This window comes from Choristoneura fumiferana, chromosome 23 (genome assembly GCF_025370935.1).
Source record: "Choristoneura fumiferana chromosome 23, NRCan_CFum_1, whole genome shotgun sequence".
NCBI lineage: Eukaryota > Metazoa > Arthropoda > Insecta > Lepidoptera > Tortricidae > Choristoneura > Choristoneura fumiferana.
The window spans coordinates 8,009,282-8,021,437 of record NC_133494.1 but is presented as its reverse complement, the minus strand read 5'-3'; the positions used below and the strand labels follow the sequence as shown (position 1 = coordinate 8,021,437).

Genomic DNA, 12,156 nt, shown 5'->3' with positions numbered 1-12,156 from the left:
CTTATTTTTAATTTAGCACTAACTGTGCCCACAGCTATCAATGAGTCTATGAATGTAATTAAATTAAATACTGTCAATTTCATCCAGTTGGTCGAAAATAAATCTATTATATATTATTACAGCTCCCCGTTGGCGAAAAATTCGTTTATCAATCGTCTGTGGGAACTAAGCAATGTTCTAGAATACTTAAGTACTAGGACCAAATTTCATTCAAATTCGTTCAGCTTGTAAGAATGAAGAGGCAACAGACAGAGTCACTTCCGCATTTGAATTGCCGCTGGACCTCTTTTTTATTAAAGCATTCGCCCGTGACTTGGTCTGCCTAGAATTTGGTTATAGCTATCCCACAACTACGTAATTTTCGGGAACAATCTAATCTATGTTCTTTCCAGAATCTTCCAGATGACGACCAGATGGCCTAGTGGTTAGAGAACCTGACTACGAAGCTTGAGGTCCCGGGTTCGATTCCCGTGTCGGGGTCAGATATTTGTATGAAAAATACGAATGTTTGTTCTCGGGTCTTGGGTGTTTAATATGTATTTAAGTATGTATCTATCTATATAATTAATTATCTTTATCCGTTGCTTAGTACCCATAACACAAGCTTTGCTAAGCTTACTTTGCGACTAGGTCAATTGGTGTGAATTGTCCCGTGATATTATTATTATTATTATTTCCAGAATCTCAAACTATCTGCATACGAAATTTCAGCCGAATCGGTTCAGCGGTTTAAACGAAAAAGTAAGACAGATAGACAAACAAGAGGTACTTTTTACCCGAATGCTCGAAGGAGGGTTATGCATTTATAATATTAGTAAGAATATCTCTTGTAAAGTAAGAATTTTTCCTGTCTTACTAAAGAAAAGTTTTAAAGATTTCGTAAGTTATTCACCTGATCGTGTATCTCGCTCGAGTTTTCTTCTTAGATCTTCCTTGACAAATTTAATTGAATTATTATAAATATTTTCCAATTTGGCAGTTTTCCAATACCTACACCAGGTATGGCGAACCTTTACGTATCAACGTGCCATTTTTCTAAACAAATGTTTAATGAGGTCATAGACGTGCCATCAAATAATTTCTAGTTTGTGATTATTGGGAAAATAATAATAATAAATGCTTTCAACTCAAAACGTTTATTTACTACAGAGTAGGAAGATTTTGCAATGTTTCAATTAAACGCGTAATTAAAATTAAAGTAAAATAATCGAGCAATTCTTGCATATATATACGACCGGATGGCAAGTGGTTAGAGAAACTGACTACGAAGCTTGAGGTCTCGGGTTCGATTCCCGGCCGGGGCAGATATTTGTATGAATACCCTTGATAATACGAATGTTTGTTCTCGGGTCTTGGATGTTAATATGTATTTAAGTATGTATTTATCTTTATAAGTATGTTTATCCATTGCCTAGTATCCATAGTACTAGCTTTGCTTAGTTTGGGACTAGGTCAATTGGTGTTAGATGTCCCATGATATTTATTTATTTATATAAATATATATTTCGGGTATCTCGGAAACATACACCAACCCCTATTTTAAAATCAGTTTCGATCAATTTAACGACTACTCTTCACCCATCCCCCTATGTCGTACTCGTACTAGAGGTGATAGACAAAGACAAAAATGTTAAGTAATTGTTGACAAATAAGTATATTAATTTAGAAAACATACATTTAAGTTATCGAATGATACTCATAAATATTGACACTTCAATCCATCCATATAATCGCCGATAATCACCAAAGTTACTTTAAACAATTCTCCGAGTCTAGGCCTAATGTAAATACTACAACTGAATTGAATTACGGGCTTTGAAACCATAATTTTGCCGGTCTACGCAGTATTCCTGAACAACGTCAAAATTTATGATAACCTGATCTAGTGTTACTGGTATTTTGGTGACACGGCAGTGCGTCGGCCAAGTTTCTTGTGATGACTATGTTGTATTTTATCACAATATCTAGAAGCACGCTTGGTCACAGCTGAAGATTTGGAACTTCTGTACGCTGTTCTGTTCAGTACCTAAATAAGCGTCTGGCGATCAGTTCAGAGGTAAGTAACGACACCTAAATCAGCTCCCATGTTGACAACCAATCACAAAAATGTTGATGTTAAAATCAGCTGACAGATCTGAACACGACATATTTATACTCGCCTTTGTCGGCTCTAGTTAGTACAAGATCCCACAGTATTAATTTTATTTTTCTATAAAATTTCATGGTGAAAACATTCAATAATGTTCTGCAATTACGCATTCATGATGTTATATAGCAAAATTAAACCTTTTATGTTATTATAATACTTTTCAGATAGCTTGGGTACGGTGACACTTGCTTTTTCCATTCCACGCCATGAATGTTTCAGGCCAATATTTTATAAAAAAATATACTTGAATCTCGAAAGAACAAAAATAATAAATATCTCCATGTAGCTTAAAATATTTCGTAATAATAAAAACAAATCACTTAAAAATAAATTTAATAGTACGAGAGCGAAGGGCCTTGAATGCGTCTTTGTTTTGAGTGTTTCGTGTTGTTTGATGTTTTGAACTGTTACTTTGTTATTCAATTTTGTTTTACGGTTTTTGTTAAAAAAAATTACGTTATTAGTTTTGATATAGTGCCCAAAAAAAGACAGCATTGTTTGTGAGATCCCGTTATACAAGCAAAAACACTTGCTACGCGGGCGAAGCCGTAGGCGTAAACTAGTTAAAAATATAAACTATCCATAATAAAATCGATTACACACCCTTAGCATATTTAATCGAAAATCGCAAAAAATCGATTCGAATTTACATTTTCACAACCCTTTAATTGCTTAATGACATGTGTCACCGTACCCAAGCTATTTTCAAAAAGATTATAGGATACTTTAATAAAATAAAAATATTGAAACTTAATTACTACAGACTCATAAATAGTCCTTAAAAGTAAAAAAACATCAAATTTTGGTCTGGTAAATTGACTTCATCATCTCATGTCTAGCTGCATACGTCTCACTGCTGAGCAGAGGCGTTCTCTCAGAATGAGGGCTTTGGCCGTACACACAGCATTGAATTTCTTTGCATTTATGGGCAGGTTTCCTTTCAATTTCTCCGTCGCCTAAATTTTTTTTTAATACATATATTTTTATTACATGTATATCACGGGACACTTGAATCAATTAACGTAGTCCTAAAGTAAGCAAAGCTTGTATTATGGGTACAACTCAAGGTTAATTTGAAATGTAGGCTGAAAGAAGTGGTAGTAGCCTAATGGTTTGATCTATAGCCTCTCAAACAGAGGGTGGCGACGTGTTCGAACATGGGCTTAGCTCCGAGTTCTTTCGAATTTACGCACGAAATTACATTTGAGATTTACCAAATGGACTTATTCCCATTCTACCACTTATTTTCTTTTGTGTTTTTGCTGGCCAATAGGTACCTTCACACATTTTCATCTGTCCGTTTTCGTTTGTTGTTGGCTTTTGTTAATCCCCGCTCTGGCACGATTTCTCCCTTCTAAGGAAACCTCTCAACCTAATCCACCATTAGCAGCAATATAGACACTAAACCTTTCATTCACGTGATTATTCCTGAATTATCGATAAAACAACAATGAGCCATGAAAAAGCTGCACAAACAAACAAATTAACAAGATTTACTAGGACTGCAAATCTGCAAATAAAGCAATTTGCTTCGTGCAAATAAAGTCATGGATAAATCATTTAGCTTTGAGAAGCACTTTTCCCTGCCTTGAAAATAAAAATGTCAAGATTTACAATTAAAAGAATCGCTCAAATACGTAGTCTCATACTCTCACATTACTCCACCGTGATGATGTCACTTTTTGACTGTATAAGGTTTGCATGATGACGTTTTATTTCTCGAAGGTAGCTGAAGATGGACTTAACACCAGTGAGACCATCCAGCCCTATCTCCAGTGACCCGGCTATATTCGTGGTCGATGCCAGAATCTGCCGAAAAAGGCCAACATCCCGAGCAGCATCCCCGCCCTTTTTATACAGGAGACGAGGTGAAGATTCAATTGATTGACTCTTAATTCTTACAGTGTGATCTAAGGGAACACAGGAAGTAATGCGTCGCGCGTATGCTCAAATGAGAATAGACTAAGCACTGTGGGATTTCGGGTTACATATTCAGCCTCGGTTCGGGCCGTCATCTGAACGTGACTCGGGGGGCTTCCTATGGCACTCGTTCCGGCAATTTCCGCTGTAAACGTGCTGCACTGTACGGCGTGAGCTGGGTAAGGTATATACAGTCGCACAGATGTATTGTTACTAATGTGATCTATGTGTGGGTAGATATCACTAAAACGAGAGATTCAAATGCCTTATGTATGAAGAAGCGTAAAAGTCTGAATTTATTAAAATAAAATCTGTCAAAATTTTCTAAGTTACGTTTTCTCTACTTAATCTTTTAACTGCCATTTTCTTTATAAGTACAGTCGAGGAAACTTAATCACGTCCCAGGGTGGATCCTTTTCGTAATCAATTTCGCTATGATTTCTTTGGCAAATGTATAGGATGTCATGTTCCGCCCTGGCACGTGATTATGTTTTCTCAACTGTATATAATATTTCTTACCTATATCGAAGAGTTGCAAAGTTTTGCAGTATTTTTATTAGCTGCATGAAATGTTTATTTTCAGTTTCATATACCTAACACTCAAATGCGCCAATGAGATTTAAAAAAACCGGTCAAGAGCATGTCGGGTCATGCTCAGTGTAGGGTTCCGTAGTTTCCGACCTTGCCTTAACTTAACTTTGCCTTAGAAATCATTTTTTACAAAAACTTAAAAACTGGTCAGCTTATTAAGTTGAAAATAATTTTCCTAGGAAGTTTTTATTAAGCTTAACTTTTGTGATTTTTAACATATTTTTTAGACGTTCGGTTCAAAAATTAGAGGGGTGGGGGACACATTTTTTGAACTTTCGGAGTAAATATTTTCGAAAATATTCACTTAATCAAAAATAGTTTTTACAAACCCGTATTAATTTTATCATACCTATCCAACGATATCCCACAATACAGGATGGAAATGAAAACTACGTGTATGGGAGGTAAACCTATTTTTTTTTTTATTTTACCTCTGTCGGCGTGACTGATATTTATATTCATGTCAAACAACAGCTTTCTAGTACAAACGGTCTCTGAGCTTAGCCCCGGACAGACAGAGTTGACTACGGAACCCTAAAAAAATAGTAGTTCATTATATATCTGTAAAACCAGAGTCAAACTAAATTGCAAGTCTGTTGGTTCACGCGAGTAAATTCGCAGGCACCATCTATACCTAAACTAAAGTAGTTTAGCTAACTACACTTTAATCGTAGTTAGGTACGAAAGATATCATATCATCAACGTATAGCGACCAATGTTATGTGAGTAGCAATTATGGGCGGTTGATTGACTTTCCATTAGGTTATTAAACGTAATCTTTTGCTGAAATGAAACGTCAGATCTCAATAAGATTGCTTATATCGATCAATTTGTCTGATATAACTTTTTCTTGCGATTGCTTTGTAAGGTATACGTAACAAGCTAGACCACCAAAAAATTCATCAAAAATCTTATTTATAGTAATACATACATACATACATAAAATCACGCCTCTTTCCCAACGGGGTAGGCAGAGACTACATCCTTCCACTTGCTACGATTCTGGCATACAACTCTCGCTTCCTCTACATTCATCAATCTTTAAATCTCATCATTCATCTCTCTTTATTTTTAATTTATAGTAATATACAAATATATTATGAGTTTTGCTATGCGGTTCGGGCTTCAGTGTATTTAATTTAATCAGTGGTTTGTTTTCTTCTTCATTTACGTATTGATAATGTAACTTAAAGTTATTTACGAATTGGCATGCTACATTACTGTCATTACGACCTAAGACTACATAAATACAAGTTTTAATCAATGAGAGCCCTGGGAATTTTTGTTTACAATAAATACACCACGTAGAAATATTGTCCACGTTATTTTAATTAGGTACCTTAACATCTGCTCGAGATGGCTACGTACACTGAAAATAAAATTCGATTATTTAGTAAATAGATTACAACTGGAACATTTACCTTGTTTGAATCAGCTGTGATGCCAATTGTAAGAATCAAACGTAATAATGCCTCTCACTTATATGTATCGGGCAATGAACCTGCCTATTTAATTGAAGAAAAAAGTATTTAGTTTCGTAATTATGCGAATTATAAAGACTGAGTTCAGATAACACGATTTTTATATATTATCGCTAGCTTGTTTCATTGGATTTTACTTAGTACTCTCTTACATTACATACATAATATTAGCTTTGTTACAAGTATCGCCACCGGCATTTGCTGTCTTTTTATCACTTTATTAAACCATTTGACAGAAAGCTATTTTCATTTGTAATCACTATCCCGTTAAATTAGAATGAGTCGATTATGATCACACCCATAAAAATACCATTTGGAAGTAGGTAGTTAAAATAATATGCCTTGTTTCAAAGTCTGGCAACTCTGCTTCTTTTCATAGCCGAATAAGCCTTCAGAAGCTAATATTGTAACAACGACTCGAGAACAATTTTCTGCTAATCCGTAAAGCTTTTACAATTTTAAAAACGGTAGTTTTGCATGCGTGATTTTTGAAATCAGCCGCCAAGTCCGTATCTATATTATAACCCCCGGACCGTATCTATATTTAAAGACAGTATATCTATAAGGGGAGGCTTGTCCACAATATCAGATTAAATTTCCCACATGAATACAATGAAGTATGACTTAAAAGCCGGAACTACATACGCACTTAGCTGAATATCACATTCCCGCCCTTACAACGCAGGAAAATCGATAGGCTGGGGAAAGGTGCACATATTAGTAGAAAATAATGTAATAAGCTAACAATAGAACCTGTGGATACCCAACTGGAGTTAATAAGAAAAAGATTAGGTAACTATGTTATGAAAATATTTCTTTATCACTTGTGGGAGGTACCTACGTTAAATAAAGGTATACTTAAGAATGTATGGAACTCGTAATTTCATTGACATATATTCTACGTTAGTACATATATATCGATGCGTAATTTTTCTTGTTATTGAATTAACAAAAATATATGAGAAATATATAAATTGTACTCTAGTTAATGTTGTGCGGTTCCTTATTTATTTCGCGATAAAAAAATATGGCATTGCAGTAAAAACCTGCATGAACAGTAAAAATTTGCAAGGTTCGCAAGAAGAAAACAAATATACGTACGAGGTGAAATAAAAGCTTGTAATAAAACATTTTCCTTTATGTACATATTTTTTATTTCTATCGCATCAATACCTAGTTAGAAATAGGTATACCTATAAAATCGCTTACTATGAATTTGATTATGAATAACTTTTTCCATTAAGTTAAATACCGTCAATAGGTTCATAAATGATGTACCATAAAAACAATGATTTCAACAAAAACATGGTGGAAAAATGTACTCAATCTCGATGGAGACCCATTATAAATAGTAACAATTCATAAATAGGCTTTGAACTACTTAGCTTATTTTATTTAGCAAAAAACAGGCCTCATTTTAGCCAAAAGTATTACTTTTTATAATTCATCTCCTAGGCTTGGCTATTTACGAGATTTCACTGTTTTTTTTTTCTTGACAAATTATCGAAATGAGTTCAAGACTTGGCGTGTTTTTAAAGCATAACTGTGTTTTAGTATAAGGTACTGCATATCTTTTTCTAGGCCATTTTTATCCTAATTTCATGTCTACGACGTTTTTGTGTGCGCAATATTTCTTGTTTTCTTTTCTCATTTAGCTTTGTGAATTTATGCGCCATTAGAAAAAGCTCATCATATTATTATTTAACTTTTACTAAGGCGGAATTCAAAACGAAAATGATGTACTTAGTTTGGCGGGGCTCCTTGGCAGCGGCACTGCCGTAGGGGGGATTCGGGTAGCCCCGGACGGGGGGGTAGCACACACACACACACACACACACAAACATCACGGGTAGGCAGAGCACACGAAACGTCGCCGCTTCGGAGCCACTTTTAGCATTTTATAATATATTTTTTATTATAAATAGTGCACACCTTATAATGTTCGCAGCGGCGCTGCATTTACATTTTAAGGTGTGCACTATTTATCTATGTGTGCGTGATTGCCTAGAATCGACAGTGACCGGGACTACCCGCCGTCCGGGGCTACCCGAATCCCCTACCCCCAGAAAACAACATTCTCTCGGATTCTATTATAAGTAATAATTTTTCAGGAGGTATAAAATATATTTTAGTGATAATATTTGTAGTATATTCAAATGGTAAACTCGTGCGCAATAAAATAATGATTAAGTTTAGATTACCGATAAAAAGAGATTATCTGCCTCTTGTATTAAAAGTGCGCTTTAATAGTCTAAGAATAGGTACTTAAAAAATACATAAAACCGACTATTCCTATCGGTAGTCTGGTAGATATTATTACAGATACAAAGGAAAAATTTACTACCCATTTTAACCCTATAAAACCGTAAAATGTACCTAGAACCAATGAAACTAAAAATGTTTTTTTTTTAATAATTGGAGAGTTTTACTGACTACAGATGACAAACTTGTTTTTTTTCCTTAAATTGTCTATGTGTGATGTGTATCTTTTGCATTTATTTTGCGAATAGTGAATGAATGATTTTATTTCTATTTTATTGGCAATCACGCGGCACATCGTCAACCGCAATAGGTGACAGTTTGAAGATACGTTGCCAAAGAAGGTCTATATTATTGCTTATTTATTCCCAACGCGTAAAGATCTTAGCAATAAGTGCTTAGTAAAGAAAATATATCAGGTATGTGGGGAGCGTGATTGAGGAAATATGATATGATACCCTCTTGACCTAGATCGTGCCTGGGTGCGTGTTAACAAAGTTTTAAAGTGAGGAATTGAATTTGATGCTTTTGTTATGTGTTATGAAAGACGCTCGCACAACGTTTAGGTTAATCGTACAATTAGGAATTGGGCGCAAATTCTTTCTGGTGGTTTTTACTGATTTTATTGAAATAATAATAATAATAATTCGATAGGTAGGTCAATTATTAATAAATAGAAAAAATAAAGTAAAAAAAACAAAGAAGTGATTTTAGATTAAGAGGCACTCATTGCTTACTGTGAGTGGATATTGTGAAAAACAACTAAGATATCTGATGTACCTATAAGAGTGGACAGCAGCTCTATTTATTGTAACTCCGGATACCAGTACCCTGTGGTGCGGAAGTCAAGGGAAAATCGTTCAGAATAAGCAACAAGAACAGAATAAGAATCAAGCAACAACCACAACTACTTTGTCAAAAGTATACGAATAGATTAACTATTTGTGTAGAAAGTGAGGAGTCCCTCCTAGTCTAAAAGTGACATTTGGACTTGTGTCAAATTGGTCAACTTTGTTTGTTTGTTATTCAGATAGGATAATGTTACACTTTACATCACCATGGCCATACTTATCGTATTTTTGTTATTCCAATTAATTGATAAAGTGACAAAAAATTGTATCCGCCGTTTTATTAATTAAATAGATACCTGGTATCAAGTACTTTCAGATCAATACATTTATTCCCACGCGGATTGTTATGATTTATTGTGTGTATGTTTCAGCCGGCATTCGGCATGATGCCGTGTCACTCTTAAATAATTTGTCACTCGGCTCGCTGCGATAAGGATCCAGTCAGCTGATTGAATTACGTTCTGATTGAATGCACACCACCAGTTGCTTGATTATTTTGAAGTACCGCGAGAAAATATGACGATATCCATGGATTGTTACTGCTGCGTTCAATAATGATGGCAGGTTCTTTTGCTGAAAAAGGCTTTTTGCAGAATACTCGTATAGAGGTAATATACATGGAACTACCGTGGTAAACATGGTACACACATATTAAATTTAAGACGTGAGTTATCCGGTATAATATCATTTAATCCATATCCATACTAATATTATAAATGCGAAAGTGTGTGTGTTTGTTGTTTGTCTGTCTTTCACTTCGAAACGGAGCGATGGATCGACGTGATTTTTACCATGGAGATAGTTTATGGGCCAGAGAGTGACATAGCCTACTTTTTATCCCGGAAAATGCACAGTTCCCGAGCGAACAGCGCGCGATAACCGAATTCCATGCGGGCAAAGCCGCGGGCAAGAGCTAGTATGTAATATTTTTGGAATTTATTTGTCCAATAGGCAAGCTGTTCTGTACATACAACGAGAATAATACCATATTTCTTATTGACTAACTAATTTAAGCCATAACGACGTGATTGTTATTCTTTTGTAGCAATATATCCTATGTAAATAGGCTCTATTGTGTTCGTTTTATTTATTTCTAAACATCTCAAAGGTATTCACTAATTACATATCTATATGTATTTTGCAATCACATGTTGCACGGAATGTATATATCATTTTTTGAGGGAATATCCGCCTTTAGCGGAAACATCGCCAACTGCGATTAACGTTTTTACCTTATTTAAAAAAAAATCGCTTACATGTTTAAAGAACCGGTATTTTAATCGATAAATTCAAACTCTAAAAACTACCTACCTGAAAAACTCGGAGTCAACGACCGCAAATAATTACCACTGGTCTTAAATATCGCGGTTACGCATCACACACTAATAACACGTACAACCTTCACTCAAACAAAAAAAAACAATAATGAGATAATAGTTTAAGTTGATAAAAAAACAGTTTTCATTTTCATAATAACGGTATTGTTTGAAAAGTGATCCCAACCACTTTTCAATTCATGATGCAGCTTGTTTATGTTTCGCGATCTCGTCGCGACTGTTCAGTTCTCGCGTGGACGGACGTGCGCCCGGCCCGCCTCTACGGTTCAAACTGGGGACGTACTGTAGCGATGAAAATCGTTCGCACCAGGCCCAACCAAGTGTGGAAAACGCTTTCGTCATTACGCATATACGGTAACACCAAGTAACGTCTGCTCTCGAGGTACTCTGAGGAAATCATTCAAGTTTTAATTGCCGCTGCGAGGTTACTGCAATAATAACGGTATTGTTTTCTAGAACAAATACGCTGACGTAACTATCGACAGGCTACATTGTTTACTTAGTAATTAGTACTTAATATGATTTGAAAAGCCATTTAGTTATACATTTATTTTATAAAAAAGTTTTTGGTAAAAAAAAGAAAAAAATAACTCAAGCTTTTTTTTTGCTGACTGTACTTTTCGTTGGGTCTACTTGCATTGTCACCTGAACTACATTTACATACCAAATTTCGAGTCGATGCCATTAACCGTTGAAGAGTTCATCCTGCGAAGACGATCCTGGCCGGACTATCGGGATGTCACTACCAGATTATTGTACTGTCACGCAATTTACATAAGTACGCAATTTGCATAACTTTCAAGACAATCCGACTACTGAAAGTAGGTCGAATTTTACTTGCACGATTTGATTACAGACAGACAGACAACGGAACAGGTGAAACTAAATAAAAGCTTGTAAAATTGTACGTTAGTACCTGGCTACATCCAAAAACGATCGTATTTTCACGAAATCGCACTCCTTGAATAATTCGCAAAGGTAAAATAGCATTTGAAAAATTGGGTATTTTCAAACTAATTTCTCGGCTATCCTTTATTTTGGGTAAAAGGTATAGTCTCAGGGGAGCTGAAAAAAGAGATTGATTACTTTCAGCTTTTTCCGGGGAATGGGTCATAAAAAAAAAGAGTTTATACAATTTAAAAAAGTATCAAGTTGACCAAAACCCTCCATTTTGAGAGGGAAGGAGGTCAAACCGAAATTTCCCAGAGGTAGCACATGTGTGTTATACGTGCTCCTATTAACTCATATGAACTATGAGGGACTGCATGGAGCCATATTTTTCAAATGTTTACGGCCGATATTTCGGGAACTAAATTTAAAATTAATGAAAATGCTTTTATTCTTTTACAAACTGCATTTTTTTTAACTTCACGTCGGCCACAGCCTCCGTTTTAACTCCGTTTTAGGCAAGCGCCTTTACCTAAACACCTTTATAATTTGTGAGAATGACTTGAAGCGAATCAACTTGACATGACTAAGCTAATTTTATATTGACCTCTGGTTTTTACAGCTTCTTCAAAAGAATTATAAATTCAAAATCTTTCGTAGTGTTTTATAAAAATCATTCA

The 12,156-nt window shown here is 35.1% G+C and overlaps 1 protein-coding gene across 4 annotated transcripts in view; it reads right to left on the bottom strand.

Moving 5' to 3' along the window:
- Positions 1–10,839, bottom strand: part of RapGAP1 (Rap GTPase activating protein 1) — a 365,817-nt gene extending 354,978 nt beyond the window's left edge. For all 4 annotated transcript variants that reach the window (XM_074105808.1, XM_074105811.1, XM_074105810.1 and 1 more), the window contains exon 1: positions 10,563–10,839. The gene's annotated coding sequence lies outside the window, so the exon portion shown is untranslated. The remainder of the gene's footprint in view (positions 1–10,562) is intronic.
- Between the last annotated feature and the right edge of the window lie 1,317 nt (positions 10,840–12,156).